We start from the raw sequence: 15444 nt of genomic DNA on the forward strand, positions 1-15444 counted from the left end.
CTCTCTTAGTTCTATTTTCTAGATCAGTTGTTTTTCAATGAGAAATTTCACATTTTTTTCTATTTTTTAACCCTTTTTGATTTTGTTTATCCTATTTTACTGTCTCATAGAGTAATTAGTTTCTACTTGTTCAATTCTAATTTTTAAGAAATTATTTTCTTCAGTGAACTTTTTTACTTCCTTTTCCATTTGGGCAATTTCTTTTTTGTTAGTGAGTTATTTTCCTCAGTAAATTTGTATATCTCTTTTCCCATGCTATTGACTCTTTTTTTCCATGATTCTCTTTCATTTCTCTCATTTTTTCCCCAATTTTTCTTCTATTTCTCTAAGTTGCTTTCTAAAATCTTTTTTAAGCCCCCCCCCCCCAGAATTATTTTTGGGCATGAGACAAAATTATATTTTTCTTTGAGGTTTGCATTTGCCCATTTTGACAGTTATCCTCTTCTAAATTTATGTTTTAATCCTATAACCATAGTAACTCAAGCTCTATTTATTTTTTTATCATTTTTTCTACCTTAAAATTTGTGTGTGTGTGTGTGTGTGTGTGTGTGTGTGTGTGTGTGTGTGTGTTTTAATGTGAGAGTTGAGTTCTCTGTACTGTGCCAAGCTTTTTATACTGAGACTCTGGATCTTACTGTTGGTTTTCACTGGACTTGAGTACTTTCTCTGGTGGATAGGCTTTCCTTCTGCTTGTCCTGGGTGGGGTTGTGCTTCCTTACTGGCCTACTCTGGCTGTGGGTTTTAGCTGCTGGCCTGCTCTAGGCATAGGGCTTTGCTGCTGGTTTGCTATGGTAAAAGATTTTTAGGTGACTGGTCTTGGAAGAGGGATCTTGTTGCCAGTTGAACCCAGAGATGAGCACCTACTTCTGGGTTGCTATGGAAACAAACTTTCTCTGTAGATCCCTGGGGCAGGTCTTCCAGTTGATCAGCAATGGGGTCAGGGCCTTGCTGGTGGGTGGGGTCCTTGCTATGATGCACAGATTGCTCACTTGTCTAGGGGGCTGCTGGTTTGTAGGAGGGCAGGGTCTCACTGGTGGACTGTCCCAGGATTGAAACTTGTTGCAGGTTCAGGGCTGTGAGGCTAGCTGCTGCTGCTGGTACTGCTGCTCTTGCATCACATTCCCCCTCCCACCCCCGTGAGACAGACCTTTTCTGTTGGGTGGGTAAGCTCTTCCCTGCTCCTGAAGAGGTTTTCAGATTGTTTGGAGGAAAAATTTGGAGACTTTCAGAGGATTTCTTCCTTACTCTACTATCTTGGCACTGGAAGTCCAGAAGTAGCACTCTTAATAAATGTGATTGCTTTTAATCACATTAAAATCACAATTTTAATCAATAGCATTTTATGATTTTGCCAGCTTTTGTGTCTTGGTAGATAAATCCTGAGGCGTCACTTTAAAGAACACAGAGATTAAGAGTCACTTAATTGGGAAATATCATTCTTCTATATAGTACACCTCTGCTGCCAGCATGGAGCTAGCATAAGTATGAGATATTTTTCTCAAATTCATGGGGAACTTTATTCAATTTTTTTTTTAACAATTCTTCCTATTTGGTAGGAGATATGCTCTGAAGGAAGTCTTGTGACTTCCGAGTGATTGAGAGAATGCTCAGCTATGTTGCTGCTTCTCTGGATGAGAGGAGAAAGATTTTCTAATAAATGTTTAGAGGACTTCGAGAGAAGCAAGGGTCAGATTTTTGAATAGTAGACAAGATCTTTCAAGAGTTGAAGACATGTTGGGAGTCAGGACCATGACCTTTGATTTCTAGGATTTACTTTATGTAAGTTTTCCCAAGAGTTGGCTCCCTTGGTGGGATTGTTCCCTTTCCTTGGGAGCTAGTATGTTATTTCACTTCTTTATTCTTTAGTATATTCCAGTAATTATAAATTATCTCAAGTTCTGTTCACTGTTTAATTTGATAAAGAAGTATACTAGCAAATTCTGATGGTCTTTTGTGTAACTAGCATTTAGTGGGAGAGAGCTAAGCTGTTGATAATAAGGTATTACTCTCCCCTTGAGAGCAATTGTAGAAGTGGCATTTATTTTGGATCCCAAAGTATTTTACCACTATACTACTAATTTTTAAGGGATAGTGAAGAGGTATAATTCTAGCTCAGTAACCCACTTGGAGATAGGCTAAGGAAGGAACAAGTGCCCAACTTGATCCCTCTTCTTGTTTCCCCATGTAAAGGAAGAAATCTCAGTCTTCTTTGAAGAGAAAAGACAAGATCTCAAATTATATCTATCTATCCACACACATGTACACACACAGATATATATATGCATATACATATATGTACACCACACATATAACTATATTATAATTCTGCAAGTGAGCAAATCATAGCTTTAGATTACATGGTTTATTTAATAGTGATGGTATTAGAGCTTCCAAGTTAAAAAAAAATCAAATTTCTTCCCATTGCAGGGGTCCAAAAATTTGAAGGATCATAGTTTTAGGGCTTGAATGAACCTTAGAGATTAGATTAGAGATCTTCTAATATCAGTAGGTGGTTCAGTGGATAGTGTATAAGGTCTGGAGTCAAGAAAACCTAGGTTCAACTCTGGCCTCAGACACTAGGCTAGCTGTGTGACCCTGAACAAGTCAAACCCAGTTAGCCTCAGTTCCTCATTTGTAAAAATGAGCGAAGCAACAAATGGCAAAGCTCTCCAGTATCAGTGCCAAGAAAACTCAAATGCGGTCAAAAAAAGTCAGATGCTATTGAACAACAATTCACAACAATCCTGAGAGATATATGCTAATGCTTCCTTCCCCTTTTTACAGATGAGAAGATCAAGGTAAGCACAGGTTAAATGACTTGTCCAGGGTCAAAGAGCTTTCCAGTACTTCAAGTCAGATCTAGACTTAGAACTTCCTGACTCCAGGTGCCATACTCTATCTTTCTCCAATGTTTAGCCCAACTGCCTTACTTTGGGTCAGAGATTGTGTTAAGCTTTGGTTTTACTGTCTCTTAGCTTCATGGAGTTCAATTTGAATGGGAAAGACAAGATAAAAACAAATGTGTATGGTAAAGATATATACAGTTTAGAGAGAAAGGCATAGGGAAGACAAAAAGTTCATTCAAGGGGACCAAGACAGGCTTCTGGAGAGGGTAGGATTTGATCTGAGTCTAGAGGGAATCATTAGAGGTGAAGGGGCAGAGCATACCAGACCTGGGAGACAGCTGGTACAAAGATGTAGAGTTGAGAGAGGGAGTACTGTGTATGAGGAAGAGTAAGCAGACTAATGGAGCTAGATACCACAAAGAAAGGAGGGGAAGAAAGTCAGGAAGGGCTTATTCAGTTGTGTTACTCCTATATACCTCCCCCTGTAACTAAAGTAGGGGTTATTTTCAAGGCAGAGACTTGATTCAGTCTCATGAAAAGCAATAACCCTCCCCAACATACACACAGATACACACACACACACACACACACACACACACACACACAATTACAACCACAATAGGATGTCTAAAGACTTGTCTGAGTCTTGGTTGAATCACTGACTCCTGTAACCTTGGGCAAATTGTAAGACCTATCTGAGCCTCCTGCCCTGGGTCCTGTATTTATGAAACAGTCTAAAAATATCGACTGACTTCAGAATGTTGTAGTGAGGTTAATAAACACATTTAGGTCACTATGTAGTACTTCAGAGATATAAAAAGGTTTCAGAGTCACCTGCTATGCCTAGATATAAAGAGTTGGCCCCCCATATATAAACAAAGCCAGAAAAGAGCTATAAAATCAGAAGAGCAAAGAAAGTTAAGGTGGCTCTTTGGAATAGAGAAAATGAAGAAGGCATGGAAAATGTGTTGTTTAGGAAAAAAATTAAGGAAAGTTTTCTGGACAAGATTAGGTTGTAGAGGTGGGGAGAGTGAAGAGGTGGGGCATGGGAACATTTTAGACTGACTTTTAGGGTGGCTAACTTTAGTTCAGTTTTTGCTGTTATGCCTCCAAATCTCTATAATTCTGCTCCTACTCACTGTGTTGCGCTATTACTTATATGTCTTGTTATTGTGGATAAACCCTTCACTGATACAGATCACAACTCCTCTACATCTTAGTACATGGTTTCATAACTTTTGTTTGAAAACATTCACCATCTGGCAAGTCTTTTCAACCTTAATTTGACTGTTTATGTGGTGACAGACACAGTCAGTTGCTAGTTCCTCGTCCTACAACCTCCCCCTCACTCAAAGTTTTTCCAGCTTCCTAGAAACTTCCAGAGTTTGCATTCCACTAGCACAGTCTAGGATGATCCAATGTCTCCTCCATGAAATATTAGCTACTGTGTTTGGGTTTTAGTAGAGCCTGCCTCATAGTTTTTGTTTTTGTTGTTGTTTTTGTTGGGGATAGTTTTGTCTTAGAAAACATACTGACTGGCTAACTCACATTCATTGAGGCACTCAGATTTTTATAACATTCCAGCTTCCTTCCCTTCCTCCTTGTCTTGCATTTATTTTTACAGTTTTGAAGTAGAAGATCAAGTGTGACTTCATTCCCCGACAGATGCATTGGATTTCACCTTGAGGCCAAGGTTCTGTTGTCCTGACAATCCACAGTTCATTACTGCAGCAACACCTCTCCCCTGGAGGTGGCCGGGCATGCCCTCTGCCACCGGCTTCCTGGTGCTTTAAAAATAGATGAGGTCCCACAACTGCTGAATGATGAGATCTGGAAGGAGGATGATTGATTTGCACAGCTGAGCAGTAGCAGCATCAGAGCCTGTTGTGCAATTGGCGCCTTTAGGCTCCTATGTGAAGGATGACTTTGCTTGAGGATTTTGCTATAGATAGAGTTGTTGACAGGGTCATTTTGCTTTTCTTATTCATTCCCAGGAGTTACTCAAAACAAGCTAATTAACAGTGCTACCAAATGACTAAGACACATCTCTTTTCCAGATTCCAATCTATGCAGATTCACAGGAATTTTTCTTTTCATTAACCACTTTAGTGCTTTGTATTATTATTTCCCCCATACTCATTCTGTAGGCAAAAGTTAAGTCAATTGAAGTCCACAAGCAAGAATCTACTAGATGCTTAGTCACTGAGTTAAATACTGTGGATACAAAGAAAGGCAAAAGGTAAAGTCCCTGCTCTCAAGGAACCCACCATCTGATGTGGGAGACAGCATGCAAACAACTGTGCAAACAAGTTGTATGCAGGATAAATGAGAGGGGAGGCATCAAGATTAAAGGGGATGGAGAATCACTTTTTGCAGAAGGGGGAATGTTAGCTGAAAATTGAAAGAAGCCAGGGAAACCAGGAGATTGAGATGAGGCATTAATTTTCCCTAAAGGAGAAGGGATATTAAAGACAGAAGAAAGGTTGCAAAGGACAATCCCCTGCTTTCTCTCAAACAATAGTGAAGAACTGTCTTGGCTTATGAAACACCCTAGGCAGTGAGGAGTTTGCAAAGTTCCTGCTTTCTCTGGAATGAATACCTGCTCTGTCCTCTTAACAGAAGCCTCTCCACAAACCTGGCAGGGAGAAGGACTTTGGCTGATTTAACAGGTCTTTCCCTGACTAACCACCATTATGATCTAATACTGATGTGCCCTTGAAATACCTCACCTACAATGTAGTAGCTTTTAGGACAATGACTGTATCATAAAGTGGTTGGGCTGTGTTCAAGTAAACAGCTGTGCTTGTTAAGTTGTAACAGCTGTACTAGATCTGGACAACTCAGAGATAGCACCATTTGTGTTTATTTTATAGTGCATATTTTCTATGTAGTTTATCCCCTGATGCTCTATAAAATAATAATGATTTAGCTTTGAAGGGGAAAAAAAAGCATGAGAGAGAGAAAATAGCTGGGGGTGGGGGAGAGAGAAATGAAGGGGTAGAGGAGAAAGAATAAATTTTCAGATAAGATTACTGAATAGATGAAGAGGTGATGAAGTGGTCAGATACAGAAAAGATGATCCAGATGGCAGGAGCTGAAGAGAAAACTCATACCTAAAACAGGGAGAAATGTGAATGAACAAAGGGACCTATTTTCGGCAAACAGAGAAGGGGAGAAGACTGTAACCATAAGAAAAGCTAAAGAGAGAGTCCAAGGGTTTTAAGGTTTAAAAAAGTACAGTGTTGACTGAGGTCCAAAATTGACTTAGTGGGTCAGTGGAGCTATTTGAGGCATAAGCAATGCAACTACCCAGGGTCAGATAGAAAATACACATAATAAAATCCCTTCTTTCCTCCTACCCTCTGACCACATCCCTCCCCCAAATTACAGTTTAGTCTCCCAAGTACATTTTCCCCCACATAACCCCACCCATTTCTACAACCCACCGGTGTAATCTCCCTCATATCTTTTTCCTCCATATACTTTTGTACTTATTAGTATTACTTCTCTTATTTATGTTACTTGATTAAATTCTCCTGGATCAAACACTAAGCTTTTTTTTTTTCAGAATTTTCATCTATTTAAAACTATGGAAAACACCTGCATGGGGGAAGTAAGGATGAGAAACCAAAAGGCTATTCTAGAAGCTATGAGCCCCATTGATGGTCCAAAAGTTCTTCATTGGTTCCCATAAGGAGAGTATGATCATTTCCCTAAGAAGTCAAATTAAATTTTCTATATGTGGAGCACCTTAGTGCCTAAAATATAATATGTGTTTCATAAGTGTTTGTACTTCTCCTATTCCTCACACTACACAAGATGTTTTGTATATTCAGGAGACCTCTACTTCTTTCTCCCCAACTCCACTCCTTTGCACTTGGCTGTCTCCCATACTTGGAATGCCATGCTTTCTTACCTCTACCTCTTAGCCTCCTTAGGCTTCCTCTAAGGCTCAGTTCAAATTAGTTCTCCAAATCCCAGGCCCCATATCCTCCCCCATCCCTATTCCCAATGTCTTCCTTCAGAGAATGCTATCTACTTATTCTGTACACATTTTGTTTGTACATAGTTATTTTCATATTGTCTTCTCCAAAAGAATTTGAACTCCAGGAGGGTAGGAACTATCGTCTTTCTTTGAGAAGCCCTTTATGGTTTCTAGGGGTCATTATCCCAATTCCAAATTTCCCTGACAACTACAATAATAAAGATAATAACATCTAATACATGGGTGTTCGACCTTTTAGCTTTTCTGTGCCACATGTTCCAATAAAAACTTATAAAATTGGTACAAATGGATTCCAAGCTGCATGAATGGGTTTTAAGGGCCACAGATTGAACCATCTGACTTAGATAGTAATTTAAAGTTTATAAAGTACTTTTACACATTATCTCATTTTATTTTTATTACAATCCTGGGAGATAAGTTATCATCATTTTATAGGTGAGTCAACTGAGGCAGACAGAGATCAAATGATTTAACTAAAGTTATAGAATTAATAAATATCTAAGGTCAAATTTAAAATTAAGTCTTCTTGTCTCCAAGTCCTATACTCTATCCGCTATGCCACTAAACTGGCCCCAGAAGGCTAACTTGTTCCATTTCCCCATCAGAGTTCTAGGGGTACCCCTGAAGGGCTCTGTATCTTTTTCCATTGTTCTCAGCTCAAGCACCTACTTCAGTGGATTAACCCCAGTATCAGTAACATGTTTTTTAAACATGAGTTAATGTTTACAAAACACTTTTCTTACAGAAAACCCTAGTCACCTATGTGATTTTCAGTATTTTTACAGATGATGGATTTGCAGCTCAAAGTCAAATTTTTGACCATCTCTATAGAAGGAGTATCAGAGGTGGCACTTTAGTTCAGGATCAGCTTCAATATTGATCATCAGCTACATTTAATATCTCTCCTCTATCACTGATCTCTCTCCCCATCCAGAGGCTTAAGCATGCCTTCCTTCAGTTGTCCCTTAGACAAGAAAAAACAAAACAAAACATTGATTTGATTGGTTGTTGATCAATCAATGTACTTACCAATTTAGTAATATGTCTGAGCAAATGATCAAAGAGTACCTGAATTGTACCCTAAAGTCCAGGTGGGAAATAGAATCAGAAAGAGCACATGTTTATTCAGTGAATATTACCCACCATCATTTAAGCAATTAATGTAAATGATAATATCTTAAGAAAAAGGGATATTTACCTAGAAAACATAGTAAAAACAGAAGTTACAAAAACATTTATCTCAAATTAGGATATACTCTCCACAGTATTACCTTAGCCCCTGGGGAGAGTTGGCTCACTCTTAGAGTGGTCACTACAAAGCCTTGGCTGCCTCAAGTTCACTTTTGAATGTGGCATCATAGCTGAATGAGTCACTTCCTGGTGGCAGCACTTCGTTGTTTACTTCTTGCAGGGCTGGGTCAGGCAGGTCACTCTAAGCTATGTTGGTAAACTGGACTTGGCTTCCTGCAAACTCTGATATGGACCTTTGCTGGTTCATTTTTTTGTCTTTCAAAACTCACAAGGTCATAACCATCTCCAAAACTCCTTTAATTAAAAGCAGAAAAGAATAGAACCAAAAAGAGAGGCTTTTTTTTTTTTTTTTGATTAGCAGCTGAGCAGTGGATTTGTAGTCAAGAGACTCTGGGTTCAAATCTGTCCTTTTTATTTTCTATCTCTGATTTCAACCAAGATTCTTCATCACTCTGAGTCAATTCTATATTGTAAAAGAAGGGAATTGGAATAGTTGATCTCTAAGATTCTTTCCAAATCTAAATCCATAATTCAATGAGCTTATGATGTCCAGAAAGGTGTCTAGAAAGAACATACAAGGAACTTTTTAACAGAAATGGGCATGTTTAGTTTAAGAGAAAACTAAGAAGCTTGAGTTGTTGTTCTCCAGTTGTTGTCACAGAAGGGAATATTTAGAGTTTAAAAGTTTCTTTTCCTTCAGAACTGAGCCAGAATACATTGGAAATGGCCTCAGGCTCCCATAGATAAAGGGATAGAGTTATTTGACTCTACATAGAACAAATCTGCTAGCTGATTTGAAGACAGTTTTTGTGTTTACTGGGCAGCTACCAGATCCAGAGTCAGGCAGACTTTTCTTCCTGAGTTCAAATATGGTGTTAGACACTTTCCTACCCTGAGTAAGTTTTCCTCAGTTTCCTCATCTGTAAAATGAGCTAGAAAAATAAATAAAAAGCCACTCCAGTATCTTTGTCAAGCAAATCCCAAATGGGATCCAGTGGTGACAACTGTAGGAGAAGGAGATAATATTAAAATTGCATCAAAGAGAATTGGCCACCAACCTAATCTATTCAGTGCACCTTAAAAAGAGTGAATTTGTTTTTTTGGGGCTATCTCTTCCTTTCTGTCTCCTGAACACATGCCATGAAGTATACTCTTTCCCCTAGGACTTCCCATGAGCTCTGAGAGAAGGTGACTTTTCTCATCTTTGCAAAAATGTTCACTGTCCAGTCATGTCAGCAAAACTAGAAACTCATCTTGGTTAGCTTGAATTTAAACTTCTGTTTTGTGTTCCTCCCCCGAATATAAATGAATGAAAAGCATAGCTAAGGAGGACATTTCCCTCCTTGGAAGCCAATCTTGTGAGTATAAGAGATTGGGATCTTTTCGGTCCTTCAACTGGTGCCAGCTACACCTCAGGAGGTAACCCTCTCCACTCCCCCTCCCCTTTTCATGGTCTTGGAGGAAGATCTCAAACCCTGGCCAGGTTTGACAGATGAAATGGACCTTAAAGAAGAGATTGCAGAGCTGAGGGGAAGGTGAAATACTGATTCAGCAGTCATGCAAAAAGCTTAATGCTTTGATGTTTTTAAAGTATTAACCTCCCAGCAGAATATGATAGTAGTCATAAGTTACTGCTTCATATTTAAGCCTTTGTCAACATACAGCTTTGAGTCTTCTGTGTTAAGCATTTCTTTTGTGTAAAAGAAATAAATTAGCTGTCTTACACATGATCTACATTGTACATTGAGTACCTTTCTATTCCCTTTGGGGGAAACCACTGGATTTCAGCCAAACCTAAGCCTTAAACAATTCTTTGTAGAGTATAGATATAAAAAAACCAGAAAGTACAAGGAAGTAGGAAGAAAAAGTCCTTTATTTGGAGTTCAGGCTTCCTGTGACTGAACTTAGTTTGAATAAATGAGTGTAGAAGTAGAAGACAAATACCTTAGCCTCCCTAAACCAAGAAGTAATTCTGTATTACTCAAGACCTATGAAAAGAGGCTAGAAAGTAGCAGATTTTTGGCTTGACACAAGAAATAGTGTTTTTAATATTTAGAGCAGTTGAAGGAAGGAAGGAAGGAAACAAGCATTTATTGTGTTTTTACTATGTATCAAAAACTGGTAAGCACTCTACAAATATTATCTTCTTTGACCTCCAAGAATCCTGGAAAGGAAGTTCTATTATTATTCCCATTTTATGGGAGAGGAGATTGAGGCAAAAAAAGGTGAAGTAATGTGCACATAGCTTGAAGTAGGATTTGAACTCAGTTTATCCATCATGCCACCTAGCTGCCTCAATATATGTCCTTATCCTTCTTTTACAGATGAAGCTCAGAGAGTTGATTAGACAGCTATTAAGTATCAGTGTCACTTAAACCTATATGTGCCAGCTCCAAACCCAGCATTTATATGAAGGCAATTGGGTTTACCAAAACCCTGAAAAAGAAAAAAAAATTCCTTTTTACCACTTTTAGTCTTTTATTACTTTTTCATTTAGACTCTTACAGTCTCTCTAATTGATCTTCCAATCTCCAGTATCTCTGCTTTCCAAAATATTTTCAATAATTTGACAAAGTAATAATATTCCTGTAGGATAGTTGTGTCCTTACTCAAAATAGAAATGCCTCTTTTGCATTTAAAGCTATTTCCATTCTGGCACAAGCTTACCTTTTCTAACTTATCACACATTCCTTACTACCCTTCATGCATTCTACAGACTAGTCAAACTGACTGACTTGTTCTTCTTTTTATATATGACTCCATTTTTCTTCTCCCTAGCTTTGCATAGTCTATTCCTCATCTCTACTTCCTCCTCACCTCTGCCCCTGAACATCCCTTAGTTTCCTTAATGGCTTAACCCAAATTTTTCTGATCCTACCAACTGCTCTTCATTTCTCTCCCACCTCTTTCTCACCCCTTCTTATTTACTTATGTGTACTGTTGTTTTTCATAACAAAATGTAAGTTAATTGAACTCAGGGACTGTTTTGTTTTTGTCTAGTGCCTAATGCTATATCTGGTCCTTAATAAATGCTTATTGACAGATTACACTCATAATCTGATTATGAGACTCAATTCTTGACTTTCTTTGAATCAGCTGTGAAAGCTCTTAGTTGTTCAATCTACATTAAACAGTTCAAGGAAGTTGCCATTCCACCAAATTTTTAGACCAGGAATGGGGGGAACCTCTGGCCACAGTCTGTATTAGTCTATTGTTGCCAAGGCAACTGCAGGCAGGACTGGAAATTCAATAAATCTAGGAGGTTTTTAGGGGTGAATTAATTAAATGTTTGGCCAAATACAGTCCAGGTTTTAAATATTCAAATGACCCTTGGCAGAAAAAAGATTCCCCACTCCTGTGACTTAGACAAAGAATCTAAGATTAGTGGAGCAGACTTGACTCCTATCCTTTATTTCCCCTAAGAGTTAAGACCCAAAAACCCACTGTCATTGTAGGTAATAGTCCTAGGGAATATCAGAATTTGCTTAAGCCAAGGTAAGCAATACTACCTCTGCTCTATGCTCAGTAAGTCTGGTAGTCATCCACAGGGTCTTGGTGATTGATGACACCCCAGGCTCATTGTCTGGGAGTTTCCAGGCAGAAATTTCAACTTCATTGGAGAAGTTCTCACTTCTCCAATGATTTATGACTCCAAAGCAAGGGAGTCATTTTTTTCCTACTCCCTTCTCTTCCCCTCTCCCTCCAAGACAAACGGGTTTCGTATTATTGTGTGTAATTTAACAGGAGCATAAAATGACAAAGATGAAAGGAGTTTCATTTGTCTCTCAGGACTCCTGTGCATTCCGCTGGAGAGATGATGGCATTAGTCAATGGTCACATCCATTTTACTGGCACCTTTAGCGTTTTATGCAGCACTTGAATCCCAGCAGCAGGCACTCAGATCTCACTAATGGCTTTGCTGGTTGTCCAGATCAATTGGTTATTTATGGCAGGCGTATCTTCAAACTGTCAGGTCAAGTTTTTCTCCTGACTTATTTTCTTCACAAGAGCCCATAAATCTTCAACTGCCACTCACTTTCCAACTCTCTGAATGAAAAGCTAGTGGGTTAAAGTTTTCTGCAATAGGAGGGAAGCATATTTTAAAGCCTCCTACTCTATACTGTCTCTGGACTGGGCATTTGACTTAGACTATGAATATTTCTTTTTACCATATGATAGATGGAGAGTAAATTTTTTTAAAGTGCATTTGCTCTGGAACTCAGCCCCATAAGCAAGAAAATTGTGATCTCTCTATTTTTTTCTCAGATTACTTCTCTGAGAGCTTTTCTCTCTGTTGTAAGGCCAGGGATCGGCTCCATTAAGATATCCTCAAGCTGGGAGAGACTAGTCACCTTTATGCTGCACAAATACTAGCTTATTTTTGCCTCAAATACTAGAATATAAACACTCATGTGCTTAACAGAAATCATTAATGGCATGACTCTAAATAGAAGTTAGCAACTATGGAAAGTTATAAAGCAACACAGGTAACAAGGAACCTCTTGAGAAAGTGGAACAATTTGTAATATATGATTATGATGGAATGCTATTGTTCTACCAGAAATGATGAACTCAGTGATCTTAGGAAAAACATGGAAAAAATGCATGAAATAATAGAGTGAAATGAGCAAAACCAAAAGAACACTGTAGACAGTAACAGCAATATTGTTTTGAGAACAATTGAGTGAATAAGTAATTTTGATTATTATAAATATTCAAATTAACAATAAAGGATATATGAATAAAAATAATACCTACACTCAGAGAAAGAACTGATAAATAGAAATATGTATAAAATAATTTTATAAATATGTAATATATGTATATATATATTCACATACATATATTTTCATATATTATGTTTACATACACCTATTTGCTTCTAGTGGTCATCAATGGGTGAAGGAAAACACAAAAAAGAACTTTATATATTAGCTTTATTATATATTTAAAAGGAATAGCAAGTTGTATATAATAGATTTGCAGTTTCATGTACAATCACCTTTTATTACGCTATATCTTATAAATGTTTGTTTTATTTCATAAATTAAAAACAAAGGAAATTTTTGAAAAAGGGAGGAAAAGTACCTTCTGTACCACATACATATTGGTGTTTTTGATAGATTAATGATTCACTGCTATCAGTTGTACCTTTCCCGGGACTTCTTAACTTGTTTAATTCTTGAGCATGCTTTCTCATAGATCCTCAAGGAAGACCCAGCCAACATGCTGGAGGCCTTTTTTTATTCTTTTAATATCCTGGATGTACCAGAGTGCTGCACTAAGGGTAGCCATCTGTTGTCTCTCATGCTCCCAAAAGTGGAAAATTGAAGACATAGCCACTTTCAAACTTTAGCCAAAACCTCTTGATTTTAGGCAAGTCCATCAAAAGTTCCTTTTTAATCATGCACACTGATATTCTTATAGCTCCAAATGTTGAAATGTAGTAATAGTATTGTAGCCCACTGATGTGGGTCAGGGAGAGCAAGGAAAGAAATCTTGGCCAAGTGTTCTTTCCCTCCCTTCCCCCAAAGTGAAAGTTGTCTAAAGTTGTTTCCCCATAGTTCATAAAACCATAAGCTCAGAGACTCATAGAATATGAAAGCTAGAGAGGATGTCAGGAACCATATGTTTACTTATATATTCAGATGTTGAATGGTCTTGTACAGAGCTGCAAGTGAGGTATTACTACTTGAATGGATGATTACTTGTCAACCAAAAGAGCTTAAATATTGTGAGTATAAAAGCTCTGGGTTATTTAAAAATGTTTTTCTTTTCTTTGTCAAAGAACATTTTGTGGAAAGAGGATATGCTTTGATGAATTCAGCAACCTCTACTCCTGGAGAAAAGGCCTTCTGTGAAAGTTTAATCAAAATGTAATGAATGGACCATTGTCTAGGCAAATAAGTCTAAATCAACCATTAGAGCCTTAGTCTGCTCTGAAAACAAAACAAAACAATTAGCATGATCTGAGACAAAGCTGAAAGAAAACCCTAACTCATTCCCTGGATGGTTCTCCCATAGCCAGTTCAACCACCAATTTCATTGCTTCCTGGTCTCACCTGTCTGAATGGTAGATATCAAGAGGAAATGAACTATATTCCTATTATTTAGAAACATGTAGAAAGGGTACTGGGCTTTGAGTCCAAGATCCATCAATTACTAGCCTTGTGATCTGGGGGGAAAAATCTCCATCTCACGGTTTCAATTTTCTTATCTATAATTTGGGGGGGGGGTTAGGATTAGATCATCGCACAAAGGTCATGTAGAATTATTGCATTCTGGGTTTCTATAATTGACCTGGAGACAGCTTGGTGACTTAGTGGATCAAGCTCTGGGTCTAGAGTTAGAAAGACCTGAGTTCAAATGTGGCCTCAGACACTTATTAGATAAGTGACTCAAGATAAGTCACTTAAGTTCTGTTTGCCTTAATTCATTAGAGAACAAGAAATAACAAATCACTTGCCAAGAAAATCCCATGAATCCTGTTGTCACTGGGATCATGGTAAGTTGGAGACAACTAAGGAATACCATTGATGAGAAAGGTGAGAAGGAGTTAGGGGAAAGTAAATTGAGAAAATAACTCTGATTTAGGAGCAACAGAGTTAATATTTTAACCCATTGAAGAATACTACAAAGCTCAGAATGAAAACAAAAAAAAAAACTAAAAATGTCTCTGTCCAGGCCATTTTGTTTTTTAAATGAGATTTTGGGGTACAAAATCAGTTTATTTTCTAAATGCTTCTCTTCAAAATTCATATAATTCTGGATTAAAAGCTCAAGAATTTTATGCAACCTCTCTCCAATGAGTTGAAGATATCAGTGGTTTCTGTGCACAAGATTATCAATGACTTGATTCATCTAAGAGGGGATTTGATCTATGATAAATCATTGTTTGGGGGGGGATACTATAGCTTAGAATCTAAAGACAGTCTCCCTGGCAGGAGTAACAAGCCAAAAAGACAGCCAACCTGGGGGGTCTGACTTAAGAGTGATAACAATTAGAATTGGCTGTGTGCTATCTACTCATTCCAGTCAAGTTTACACACCTAAGAGTTGTTGGATCAGAGCTGTCACTGAGCAAAGTAGGGGAAGAAAGCAATACTAAAACTATTACTTCCAAATGTTAAAATGTATTTTCCGGGGCCAAGGAGAACAAGTATACCCTAGGACTCAAACCTAGCATCTCTGACCACAGTGTTCAAATTCTCTCTTTCTTTCCTTTTTGCCTTCCACATTCCCCACATGTTGGTAACCATGTTCCTCCTCAGATTTCACCAAGGCATGTTAACCTTTTATGCCTCGCATGTTCCCCTCACCTCAATCTCTTAAAAACCAAAG

The 15444-nt window shown here is 38.1% G+C and overlaps 1 long non-coding RNA gene across 1 annotated transcript in view; it reads left to right on the top strand.

Annotated features, from left to right (window-relative positions):
* LOC141520402 (uncharacterized) overlaps nucleotides 1-6484 on the top strand; it is a 38721-nt gene extending 32237 nt beyond the window's left edge. Inside the window, exon 3 of the long non-coding RNA XR_012477610.1 lies at nucleotides 6415-6484. This is a non-coding gene — a long non-coding RNA (uncharacterized LOC141520402). The remainder of the gene's footprint in view (nucleotides 1-6414) is intronic.
* The last annotated feature ends 8960 nt before the right edge of the window (nucleotides 6485-15444 follow it).

The sequence above is a fragment of the Macrotis lagotis genome, chromosome 4 (assembly GCF_037893015.1).
Source record: "Macrotis lagotis isolate mMagLag1 chromosome 4, bilby.v1.9.chrom.fasta, whole genome shotgun sequence".
NCBI lineage: Eukaryota > Metazoa > Chordata > Mammalia > Peramelemorphia > Peramelidae > Macrotis > Macrotis lagotis.